Source organism: Dermochelys coriacea, chromosome 1 (genome assembly GCF_009764565.3).
Source record: "Dermochelys coriacea isolate rDerCor1 chromosome 1, rDerCor1.pri.v4, whole genome shotgun sequence".
In the NCBI taxonomy this organism is placed as follows: domain Eukaryota; kingdom Metazoa; phylum Chordata; order Testudines; family Dermochelyidae; genus Dermochelys; species Dermochelys coriacea.
Window position 1 is genome coordinate 262,690,851 of NC_050068.2, and position 12,181 is coordinate 262,703,031.

At 48.1% G+C, this 12,181-nt stretch overlaps 1 protein-coding gene across 6 annotated transcripts in view; it reads right to left on the reverse strand.

Annotated features, from left to right (window-relative positions):
- Positions 1-12,181, reverse strand: part of TCF20 (transcription factor 20) — a 216,369-nt gene that overhangs the window by 77,637 nt on the left and 126,551 nt on the right. The gene's annotated exons all lie outside the window — the stretch shown is intronic.

The window sequence follows — 12,181 nt, forward strand, 5'->3', positions numbered from 1 at the left end:
ATAGCTTCACCCCACACCAAGAAAAAGATGGTTTATATTGGCTTGGATAAAGTTAACAAAGACCTCTGACTCTCACACTCCTTCTTCGTCCTAGGTTTAAAAGACTTGTAAGCACCATAGGCAGCAGGTATGTGGATCGCTGACAGGCATAGGCCGTTTGCAGGGCTTAAAGCCTGGGGCATGCCCCGTCCCCCGGCTAAGTGCAATTTGGAACTAACGAAAAGTTGAGAACTTCTACTAAGAGTAACTAAGAAACTACTAACTATATTACAGGTTTTCAAAAGGAGAGCTTCCCACTGTGGGAAGTCGGGTCCCTGCTTTTGCGCCCCGCGTGAGCCGCAGCTGAGGTGCTGGGGTGGTCAGAGGCACCAGCTTTTGGCGCTGTCAGCACTGAGAGTAGACATCTTCCAGGAGACACTTTACCCTTTTGAAGGTCTCTGTGCAGAGACGTTGGGACTTCCTGCCTCTTTGCTTGAGAGGGTGAAGCCGCGCTCCTGATCGGTTCCGACCTAGCAGGGGAGCATGAAGAAGAGAGTTTACTTGTGACCATCTCCACAGGCGGCTGCAGAGATTTCTCCATCAGGAACATTTTCAGCCACAAGTCTCTGTCATGATGAGCTCAGATTTTCAGACTGGGACAGTGGTGACACCTAACAGGTATGTGTGTCTCGCCGAGACACTTCACACACAGCGAGTGTCTGTCAGACTGTGGCATAGGCTCCTTGCAGGAGCCACATGTCTTGAAGCCCGGGGACCCCAGCATCAGGGAACTATGATTGCCTTGGGCGGGGGGGAGGGAGAGGCTCAATGGGAGACAAATGTGAGAGAAAGTTAAAACAAACAAACAAACAAACAAACAACAAAAATACAACAAAACACTTAACGAACTATTCTAAAGGAAAAGAGAGAATTGGGATATTTCTAACTAACCATTTCTATTTATTTTTACTTATTTTCTTCAGTGACCAGGGAAGAGGTTTAGCACTGCCCCAAGTCCCGTCTTCAGCTGAGACGGTTGAGAAGGAACTGAGGGAGGGTGCAGGATGCACGCGCTCAGACAGACCCTAACGACGTCACGAGACAGCAGCTGGACGCGTGTCCCCCAACCGGGCACTGCTACCGAAGATCTCCAATCAACTGCACCGGGATGCACTGTCACCTGGAGTGGAGCACCCATAGGGACAGCACTTGAAGCAGCTTCCAAGCCATGAGATGGAGGGACTGCAGGTCAGGGTGATGAAGGCGACCATGGTCCTGAGTGATGAAGTCGGGGAGGAGAGGAAAGGCAATTTAACAGGCACATCCACTGACAGTTCTAGGAGTGTGGTGTACCAATGTTGTAGAGGCCACGCTGGGGTACCAGAATTATCTCTGCCCTGTCCCTGCAGACCTTAAATAGAACCTTGTGCACGAGAGGGAATGGGGGAAGGCATAGAGCAGATGGCCTCCCCAGGGTAGCAGCAATGCGTCTGCGATTGATCCCGGGCTGTGTCTCTGGAAAGAGCAGAACATTGGGCATTTCCTGTTGCTCCAGGTGGCAAACAGGTCGACCTGGGAAAACCCCCACCTTTGGAAGACGAGGTGTATGTCATCCGGCTGGATGGACCACTCGTGATTGCAGGACCTGCTGAGGTGGTCCGCCAGTGTGTTCTGAACTCCTAGTAGATGGGATGCTTCCAGGTGAATGGAGTGGGCTATACAAAACTCCCACAGCCGGAGGGATTCCCGACATAGGGGAGAGGACCGGGCTCCACTCTGCTTGTTGATGTAAAACATGGCATTGGTGTTGTCCATCAGAATTGCTACGCACTGACCATGTAGTCGGGCCTGAAAGGTCTGACATGCTAGTCGCACTGCCTTCAGCTCTTTGACGTTGATAAGGAGGGAGAGCTTGTCCTGTGACCAAAGGCTCTGCGTTTGGAGGTCTCTCAAATGCGCACCCCATCGCAGAGCTGATGCACCCATTACTAGGGACAAGGAAGGCTGAGGGCTGCTGAAGGGGACTCCTTCCCACACTGCCCAAGGGTCGAGCCACCATTGAAAGGACTTGAGTACCTGTCCCGGCACCGTGACCACTGAATTAAGGCTGTTGTGTCCTGGGCGATAGGCCAAAGCAAGCCAAGCCTGTAGAGCAGAAGTGGGCAAACTACGGCCCGCAGGCCACATCCAGCCCATGGAACTATCCTGCCCAGACCCTGAGCTCCTGGCCCGGGAGGCTCGCCCCCGGCCCCTCCCCCACAGCCTGAGCTCACTGTGCCGCCGGCACAATGCTCTGGGCGACAAGCTCCTAGGGCAGCACAGCTGCAGAGCCCAGCCTGACCACCGCGGTGCTCTGTGCAGCGCGGCAGCAGGTTGTACTGCCGCCAGACACCATGCTCCAGGCAGTGTGGTAAGGGGGCAGGATAGAGGGCAGGAGAGTTCGGGGTGCTGGTCAGGGGGTGGGGGCGGTCAGATGGTGGGGAACAGGGGGGTTAAATGGGAGCAGGGGTCCCAGGATGGGCAGTCAGGAAGGAGTGGGGGGTTGGATGGGGCGGCAGGGGGGCAATCAGAGGCAGGGGTTCCGGGGGCAGTCAGGAATGAGAGGAGGGGTTGGATGGGGTGGCGGGGGACAGTCAGTGGCGGGAGTTCAGGGGGCAGTCAGAGGACAGGGAGAAGGGTTGGTTGGACAGGGCAGGGGTCCTGGGAGGGCAGTCAGGAAGGAGAGGAGGGGTTGGATGGGGCAGGGGTCCTGGGGGGCCCCCCATCAGGGGGCCAGAAGCAGGGGGGGTGGATAGGGGCAAGGCCATGCCCTCCTCCCCTAACTGGACCTCCATACAATTTCCAAAACCTGATGCAGCCCTCAGGCCAAAAAGTTTGCCCACCCCTGCTGCAGAGGCCTGAGCCTCAGTCTGGCGTGCCAGGTCACGTAAGTGCAGGCTGCCATGTGACAGAGGAGACGCAGGCATCCCCTTGCTGTAGTGGTCGGGTATTGCTGGAGGCCTTGAATGATGTCCGTGATGGCTTGGAATCAGGACTCTGGCAAAAGTGCTCTTGCCTGAACCAACTCCAACACCACCCCAATGAATTTTATCCTTTGAGTCGGTTCCAAGGTTGACTTCCTCAAGTTGAGGAGGAGACCCAGTCTCTCGAATGTGGACCTGATCAGATTTGAGACTCCATCTGCCCCCTGGTGCGGCCCCTGAGCAGCCAGTCATTGAGGTAGGGGTATACCTGCACCTGCCTCTAAGGAAGGAAAGCGTCCACAACTGACATGCACTTGGTGAACACTCAGGGCGCTGTTGAGAGGTCGAATGGAAGGACTGTGAATGGATAATGTTTATGGTCGACCACAAAGAGTAGGAATTGCCTGTGTGTGGGCCGAATAACTATATGGAAGTACGTGTCTTTCATGTCAAGGGTGGGGTACCAGTCTCTCGGATCCAGAGAAGAGATAATTGTGCCCAGAGAGACCATGCGGAACTTCAACTTTACCATGAATTTGTTGAGTCCTCACAGATCTAGAATGGGTCCGAGACCCCCCTTGGCTTTGGGGATTAGGAAGTATCGGGAATAGAATCCCTTGCCCCTGAGGAACCTCCTCCACCACTACCATGGTGAGGAGCGCCTGCACCTCCTGGATAAGCAGTTGCTCATGAGAAGGGTCCCTGAAAAGGGACGGGGAACGGGGGTGGGAGTGAGGACAGGAGCAGAACTGGAGAGAATATCCCACTTCAACCAAACAGAGAACCCAGCATTCCAAAGTTACTTGGGACCAAGCACGGTAGAAGCAAGACAGACAATTCAAGAAAGATGGGGAAGGATTCAGAATTGAGACTGGTGCGCCGTCCTTGGGCACACCTTCAAAAGGCCTGCTTGGAACCCGATGATGGTTTAGTCAGACCATGGGCCTGCCCGGGGGGCTTGAAGTCTTTCATCTGCCATTCCTGCCCCTTCTCCTATAGAAATCCTGCCTCAGCCGAGGAGGATAGGAGCACTGCTGCTGAGACTTGAAATGTTTGAGCCTTGTCCGGGAAGGATGACGAGGAGGCTAATGGGGGAAGAGAGTCCTCCTGAACCTCTTGGTCTCCAGGGGCCTCCTGTCACCTCTCTGTTGGGGCCAACCACACCTGGATCAGGCTCAGGAACTGAGGTTGGTTCCAGGGGAAGTCGAGTGACCGGTACCTCCTCAGCACCCCTAGGGGTGGGGCCACTGGCTGATGCCTCCAGCACCGCGGTTCAGAGGTCGCCAAACAGGAACCTTTGGATTGGGTGCCCTGGGCCTGGTGGTACGCCCATGGGGTCCAAAATGGGCACTGCACCGGTCCCTGCCACTGCGCAGGCCGTGGCCCTGCCCAGTGCTGGCCCCATCTCTGAGTATCTAGACTCCATTCTGAGTCTGAAGACGGGGACTGCGATGGCCAGGGCGGTGCCAAGCGGAGCTGGACTGGCGAGCAGTGCCACGAGGCACGGGAGCGGTGCCGAGATCAGGATCTGTGCAGGGACACTGACCGGTACCGGGATGACTGGTGCCGGGAGCGGGACCTCCTGTGTGATGGGGATCGACGCGAGGATTGGCGTCATGATTGGGAGAAGCGGTGCTGAGGGACAGAGCATCGCCCGTATGCCACACGTTGTAGTACCGGAGGCTTGGCCCAAAGGACCCTGGTGTTGTCATGATGATGAGATGCCTTGCGGCCTCAAAGGTGTCTGGGGTGGATGGCAATTCCACCTCCTTGATGACCTGGCTCGGAGAGTCCAACGGCACCAGAATCAACGTTCCCCCTTGCGGAGCTGAAGTTGATGGTGCCGGCTCCAAAGACTTTGGCACTGGGTGCTCCTCTCAGGGACACGCCCCATTGGCCAGCTCCAAAGGGGTGGTCTCCGATTCAGCGATCCCCTCGTCCTCTGCTTCTGCGTCGGGGAACGGCACCAGTGTTGGGTCAATCCCACTGGTTTTGGCACTAGGGAGCAGCGGTGCTGCAGGTCTCTCCCTTCCACAGTGCCGTTTCTAACACTGGAGCTAAAGCGCTGTGCACCAATGAACTCGATGCCAAGTCTTGCCGCGTTGATGGAGGTTGCGGTCCGAGTGTCTCCTCCATAAGGAGCTGTTTGAGGTGAAAGTCTCGCTCTTTTTTTGTTCTGGGACAAAACCCTTTACAAATCCTGCACTTGTCTGCTTGGTGTGCTTCCCCCAGACACTTTAAGCAAGTGTCGTGGGGGGGGAGGGGGGTCACACATTGGCATGGGCTTGTTGCAGGACTTGCAGGGCTTGAACCTCAGGAACTTTGGCATGTAAGTCCCCCAAGGAGAACGCAGTCTGGGTGGAGGGTAAAACCCCCAGCCCAACAGCTAACTAACTATAATAACTAAGAACTAAATGACAAAATACAAACAGTCTGAATAGAAGCTAGGGAAACATGAAGCGCTTGCAAGGCAAGATGCCACAGTGCCAACAACCGTCACGGTTGGCAAGAAGGAACTGAGGAGGAGCCAGGTCGGCAGGGTCATATATAGAGCGCCATGAAGGCACCACTCCAAGGGGCTCCACAGCCAACCCAACGGGTGCTGCTAGGGGAAAAGCTTTCTGACAACTATGCACGCAGCAAGCACACACCTAATTGGAATCGATATGAGCAAACACTGGAAGAAGAATTAGGGGATTTAAGGGGAGGAGAGGTAGCACTCAGGTCAGGGGGGACCGGTCAATCCCACATTCTCCCCGCTTGTGTATGCACCAGGATCCATGAGAGCCCTGCTTTTGGAAAGAAGTTTTAGCCCCTCTCCTTGCCACCACCCTCCTATGCTCCAGATCAGTGTTTTTTCAAATTGGGGTACGTACCCATCTTCTCTGGGGGTATGCAACAAAAATCCTGTAATTGCAGACAATATGTTGGGATGGCCCAAGCCACCTGGTGTCACTGCTCGCCCTCCTGAACATTCCTCCGTGATCCCCTGGGGGGGGGGGGGAAGACCCACAGTTTGAAAACCTCTAGAAGCTGTTGCTAAATGGAAGGCAGAAATCTGGGGGGGGGGACATGACCCTGAATGCCCCCATGCGTCATTTCTGACTATCTCAGAAGAGGGGACACGGAAGATTACGTTATTTGGAAAGAGACACACAGCTTAAGAAGTTTGAAAAACCACTGCTCCAGATGGATGTATTGAGCCTCTACCAAGTCACTTCACCTCTGTGCTTTCATTTCCACATTTGTACAATGGGAAAAATGTTTCCCTCCTTGATAAAGTGCTCCAATATCTACTGATGAAATGTGCTATGTAAATACCATCTTCATCTATCCACAGAGGTATCTTAACTGCAAACCTATACAACAACCACCACTTTAATGACCACTAACTCCAAGAACATTTCTCTGTTAAAAAACTCCAGGAAATTCATCAAAAAAATCTTAATTCCGAGTTAAGGTTGTTTGGTGGTACTTCCCACCCTTCCAAACAAATTTCACAAAACTCAAATGTCTGAAAACCAGGAAATATAGAATAAAGGTGTACACACCCATGCAACTGTAACTCTGCCCTCTGAGTGACGCCCCTATATGCCCTAAGACACATGCTTGCACTCTGCCTTCGCACTATACTGAACAAGAGCTACTTATATCAGCCTGACACTCACTCTGCTCCACAGAAAAATTCCCATATCTAACAAATTTTACAACCCCTTCACTCTTATGCACACTATGCCATCTAACCCATCACTAAACTCAGAGTCCATACCTCATATCCCCCTACTGCTAACACTCTGCCTGGCAAGACCACCTTGTGCCCTGCTACTGACACAATCCACAATACTGAAATGAGATACAGTGGATCTTGTGATCCACACATGCACCTCTTTCCTTTGATCACACATGTGGGGATCAGGCAGAGGGGCTCATACCCCACAAAGAGGCATGGACCCCAGATTGCCTCATATCACAATCACAGCTCTGCCAAGCTGCTCCAGGAACTAACTCCTCTGCCATTCACTACAATTACACCAAACACAGTGAACTCAGATGAAGTGCATGCAGATAATTCCTAGTGGCTATTGCCAGCCCCAGTTAAGGTTGTTTGGGAGTGTACCTGAATTCTTCATTTCCAGGTTTTCACCAGGGCATGCAATGCCACCAGGCAAGTTTTGTCAGTGAGTAGACTATAGGAGAGAAACAGTGAAAAACTACACACAAGGTACTGTCAAAGGAACAACGCAAACAGAAGTTGGATCTTACCAACAACAGGACATAAAAAAATTCAGACTAAAGAGTCTGGTGTCCTTTTAAGCAGAATCCTCTGCCTCTGCATAAAACCCATCCTGCATTTCTCACAGGATTATTTGGCTGATCCATACAATTAGCAGATTTATGAAAAGAAACAGCACTATAACGGTTTTTATTTAGGAACGGGTAAGGATATGTGGAAGAATCCCATGAATTTGGAGCAGGGACCATGTTTTTGTTTTGTGGTTGTTCAGCACTTAACACAATTGAGTCCTGTCCAGGCCTACAGCTCCTTAGATGCTACAGCAGGGGTAATCAATTATTTTTGTCAAGTTCCAAACTTCCTGGTCAAGATCCAGATTGCAGAAACGTTTTTCACACCGTAATAACAATAAGTATTAGTAAATAAAAAGATTTCACAGTCCATTCAAAATCATGTGGCGATCCGGATTTGGCCCACGGTCTGCCTATTGATTACCTCTGCGCCATGGTAATACAAATTAATAATTACTCCCTAACAATACTTTAATTGAAACATACTACCTGTTCCTGTTATTCTTGCGATATGATACCATGGTTCTTACATCTAAATGCTATGCTGACAGAGTATAGGCCAAAGGATTATTTCACAGGTGAATCCTTTCGAGAAGACACATCCAGGCAGACTGCAGCTATCCACCTCTACATAAGTAGAGGCTTATAAATTCCATATTTTTTTTCCCCCGCTACAAGGTGGGTTATACTGGCTTGGATAAAACTTAATTGAAACATTTTAAAAATCCAAAACATACACCTGGTACAATAATCTATACTCATCTCACTACACCTGTCCAACAGATCCAGTTTTACCTATTATGTGAGTCTCAGCTACCACTGCCTTCTCTATTTTCAGGAAGTCAAAAAGGATGACACACCAGTTTCTGACTGCAGACTCCCACACAATCAAATACACTCCCACACAGCTCACATCCATCTGCACATCCATTGCCCCACATCTGTACTCCTGCCCCGGGATCTGTATCCAGCTGGAGTTCTCACCTGTCCATCTTACACAAACAAGCTACGTCCCTTTTTGACACATGACTACCTCTACCGGCAGCCACACATGCCTCTTCCCACCAAATCCACCCTTACGAGCATTCTGACTGCCAGCACACATACATATCTACACCTGTAGTGTTACATACCTACCCTGCGAATTTATCTTTATTCACAGTGAGAAACCGATCCTCAGTACAGCTCTCTGCCCATGGTTAGACATACACCTTCATCCTCAGGTGCATCCAGCCCTGTCAGTACAGCCTCACCATTTGCCATATGTATTTATAGCCCACAGCATCACATTCATCCAGGCAAATCAAAAGTGACATGACAGACTACCTTTAACGAATTAACATCACTTCCCTCTTCTCCTCAATACACTCCCCCAATACCCAGCAGCCAAAATTCAGAGTGGGAGGAACAAAGGAAAAGAAAAGAAAACCACTAACTGTGGTGGGTGATCAGTGAATAATTTATGAAAGCATACGGTCTTCGTACTCATGATTTATGTGCAGAGAAGCAACTTGCCCCATTATCAATACTACTAAATTATTTGCTGTAAGACATAAAGTGACCTAAGCTACTATCTGAACCCTGCTCCAAAAGGTAGCCCTAGGGAGTATAAGATATGAGAAGATCCAAAAATGTATCTTAGAGATCATCTACACTGTGGGTCTGGTTTGGTTTACTGAACTTTATAAACAAATTGTAATACTTACCCTACATACAACATATTAACACAAGTAGGGCTCTATGTCTGTATGGAGGTTGCAGAAGTCACGGATTCCATAACTTTCCGCGACCTCCGTGACTTCTGCAAGGGCCAGTTGCTCCAGCGGTCCCCAACACCCTTAGCCTTGGATGCCAGCACCCCTTCCACGCAGAGGCTTCCCCTGGCAATGGTCGTAGGGCGGCTGGTAACCCCCAGCAGCTGGTGCCGCTGGCCCCGGATGCACCTCCCCCCCATTTAATCACAGGTATTTTTAGTAAAAGTCAGGGACAGGTCACTTCACAGGCTTTGAATTTTTGTTTATTCCCCATGATCTGTCCGTGACTTTTACTAAAAATACCTATGACTAAATCATAGCCTTACACATAAGCTCAGACACATGGAAGTACCATGTTTTGACCATGCCTATGATCATGGCCGTAATATACAGGATTTAACCATGTTCTAACAATTCTGCTGTGAAGATGAGATTGGCCAACCATCTCTCATTACCTAAATTAGTCAGTCCTTTTACTGTCAAGGTCAGTATGTAAAAGGACATCCCAAAAGGTACTGTATTTAAGAACAAACCAAAAAAAGCCACATACATCCACACACCTCTCTGCTCTACTTATCAATGACTGCACTAGTATAGGGTATTTGCCCAGATTTTCCAAGAATATGTTTATGTAAGCACAGCCCAAAATAGCTGTGCTAAAAATGGTGGTATAGGGATGCTTTGACTTGCATTAGCTGTAACTATGTCAAAGGAGAATTCAAGAGGGAGCATATCAGAATCCGGTTACACTTAACAAAGCTGTATGTATCATGTAAGGAAGACTTTTTTTGCATTCAACTTTTCTTTAAACTATGGACTCTATGACAATTGTGACTCATTTGTACAAGAACATAGTAGGTAGCAGGTGAAGAATATATTATTTATGGTGACTTTTCAGTTAATGTTGACTTTAATTATCATCCTTAGAGTTAACATCTCATTGGAATAAATGGCATAGTTCATGGCTTACTGCTACTGATATAGAATATTTGCAGATTCAGGAAGACAAGATGCACCATCTGGCTAGGTTTGCAGAATTTGAAACAGCTAAGGTGTGAACTTCCCCATTCATGTCAACCTTGTTAATTATTTCACTGCTCAAAATATGAATGAAATTCTACATGGTTTACTCCGTGACTGCTCATTTTGGTGCCACAAGTAGGTGGGCTTGGGAAACACGACCACTTATTTTTTGCCCCCAAATCAAGAAACAATTCCAGCTCAAGGATCCCAGCATGGTATCTGAGCCCCACTGAAGGGAAGCCAAGACAAAGGACCACACAAGAGCCCACCTGTGAGAGATGTTTTGTTAGAAAAAAACATTACTAAACAATTACCATTCAAAACGTTAAGTAATATTGTTGTAAGCTTGAAATGTAACACTTTTAGTTTTAAAAAAAATGACATGTATTCAACTAGTTCTTAACATCCAATACTGAAAACACAATTCCATAAAGCAAGAATTTAAGAATAGATCTTAAAATACAAATTAAATTTTCTAAAATATTAGTAGGCCTTTAAGAATACAATGAAGTGAGCAAGGTAACAACTAGTTTCATTTTCCTGCGGTGGTGGGCCTCAGCTGTCAAAAATTTGGGTAACAATGAATTAAAGGATCCAACCAATACCCTATCGCTACATGTTCCTTTATTACTCACTGCCACCATGAGCAAATTACACCCAACCTTACATTGCCCTCTTGTTTTATTCTGCACAGGAAGTGTATTGTTCAATGTATACTGTTGATTTTGCATATTAAATGCAATGAAAGGAAACGAGTACAAGGGTACATTAGGGACAGAATTCTATCAGTTCTCAGACAGTGATATGTTGGAGGGAAAAAAGTATATTAACTGCAATGATTGACCTGTAATATGTCTATTGATTGTAGGTTTATGTAAGCTATGTAGATTTTGCAAAGTTATACCAGTAACTATATTAGTTGTCAGTGGCTCTCAACCCATGAGACGAAGACTACTAGTGGTCCATAGTCAAGTTTATGGTGGACCACCCAATTGGCTGAATGAAAATTATCTACATTAATCTTTAAAGTATGATGGTCACTGCTACTTTATTAAAAGAATGTGTGCAAATCAACCAGTCCCAGTTCCCTCGCAACTCAAAAGTCCATATTTGCTAAGACCTCCAAAAAGCAGAAATATAGGGTGGCTTGTGGGATTCACACTAATGACACCATCTCAAAGAACCAGTTTACCAGAAAATAAACTGTTCTCTGTTCTTAGGTGTCAGTGTTGATCCCACTGTAGATGGCTGGCAAGCAATATCCTCCCTTGACGTTAGGAGTGAAGAGTTATAGCTATATCAAACCGATTGAACTACCGCTCTCCTGAACTTTGCATCTATCCTGGCTACCCTGTCAAGTGCATAGTTAGCAGGTTGCTTCATGTAACTGGTTTGCATATTTTAAAGACTGGCACATTTCCGAAGCAGGCAGAAGATTAGGCCTGTGCCCCAAGGGGAAGTGTGCCTTGACATTCTGAGGGAGAGGCTCAACAGCCACCTGATAGCGGTAATCCACTATATTTCCACACAGCAAGAGATTCTCTGCAATGAGATAATTTGACCTTTTAATGTGCCTAATATGGCCACAAAGAGGTGGGAAGAGAACCTAAAAAATTCTATTATCTCAACAGGCCTAAATGAGACTCTGGAAACCTCCAGAGTATGGAGTTTGTCTTCTCCAAGCACTGAGTGCCCCTTTGAGATGAATACCATCAGGGTAATAAATTGGTTCAAGTGGAATTCTGAGACCACCTTAGGGTGGAATTTGAGGTGTGGTTTCATCACTACTTTGTCCCAGTGAAAATATGTATAAGGCAGTCCAGCCAGAAGAGCTTGGAGTGAAGTGACCCTCCATACTGATCCGATGGTAAGGTAATATATTGAGCACTCAGACAACAATTTTAGAAGAGGACTGAGAAGGACACTGAGGTCCCATGAGAGTTGGCTCTCTGACTGGAGGGTGTGAAGAAGGCTCTTGAAGAATTTTGATACTGTGAAATGTGAGAATAGAGTGCAACTGTGATAGTGTGACATAATATTGCAGATGCAATAACTGGGGGTCCAGGTGACCTGATTAAAAGTTTCATCTCAAAACTTAAATGTTTAAAATATTTTAAACATTAATAAAAAAGACTCCATCTTTCTCTACCAGCCATT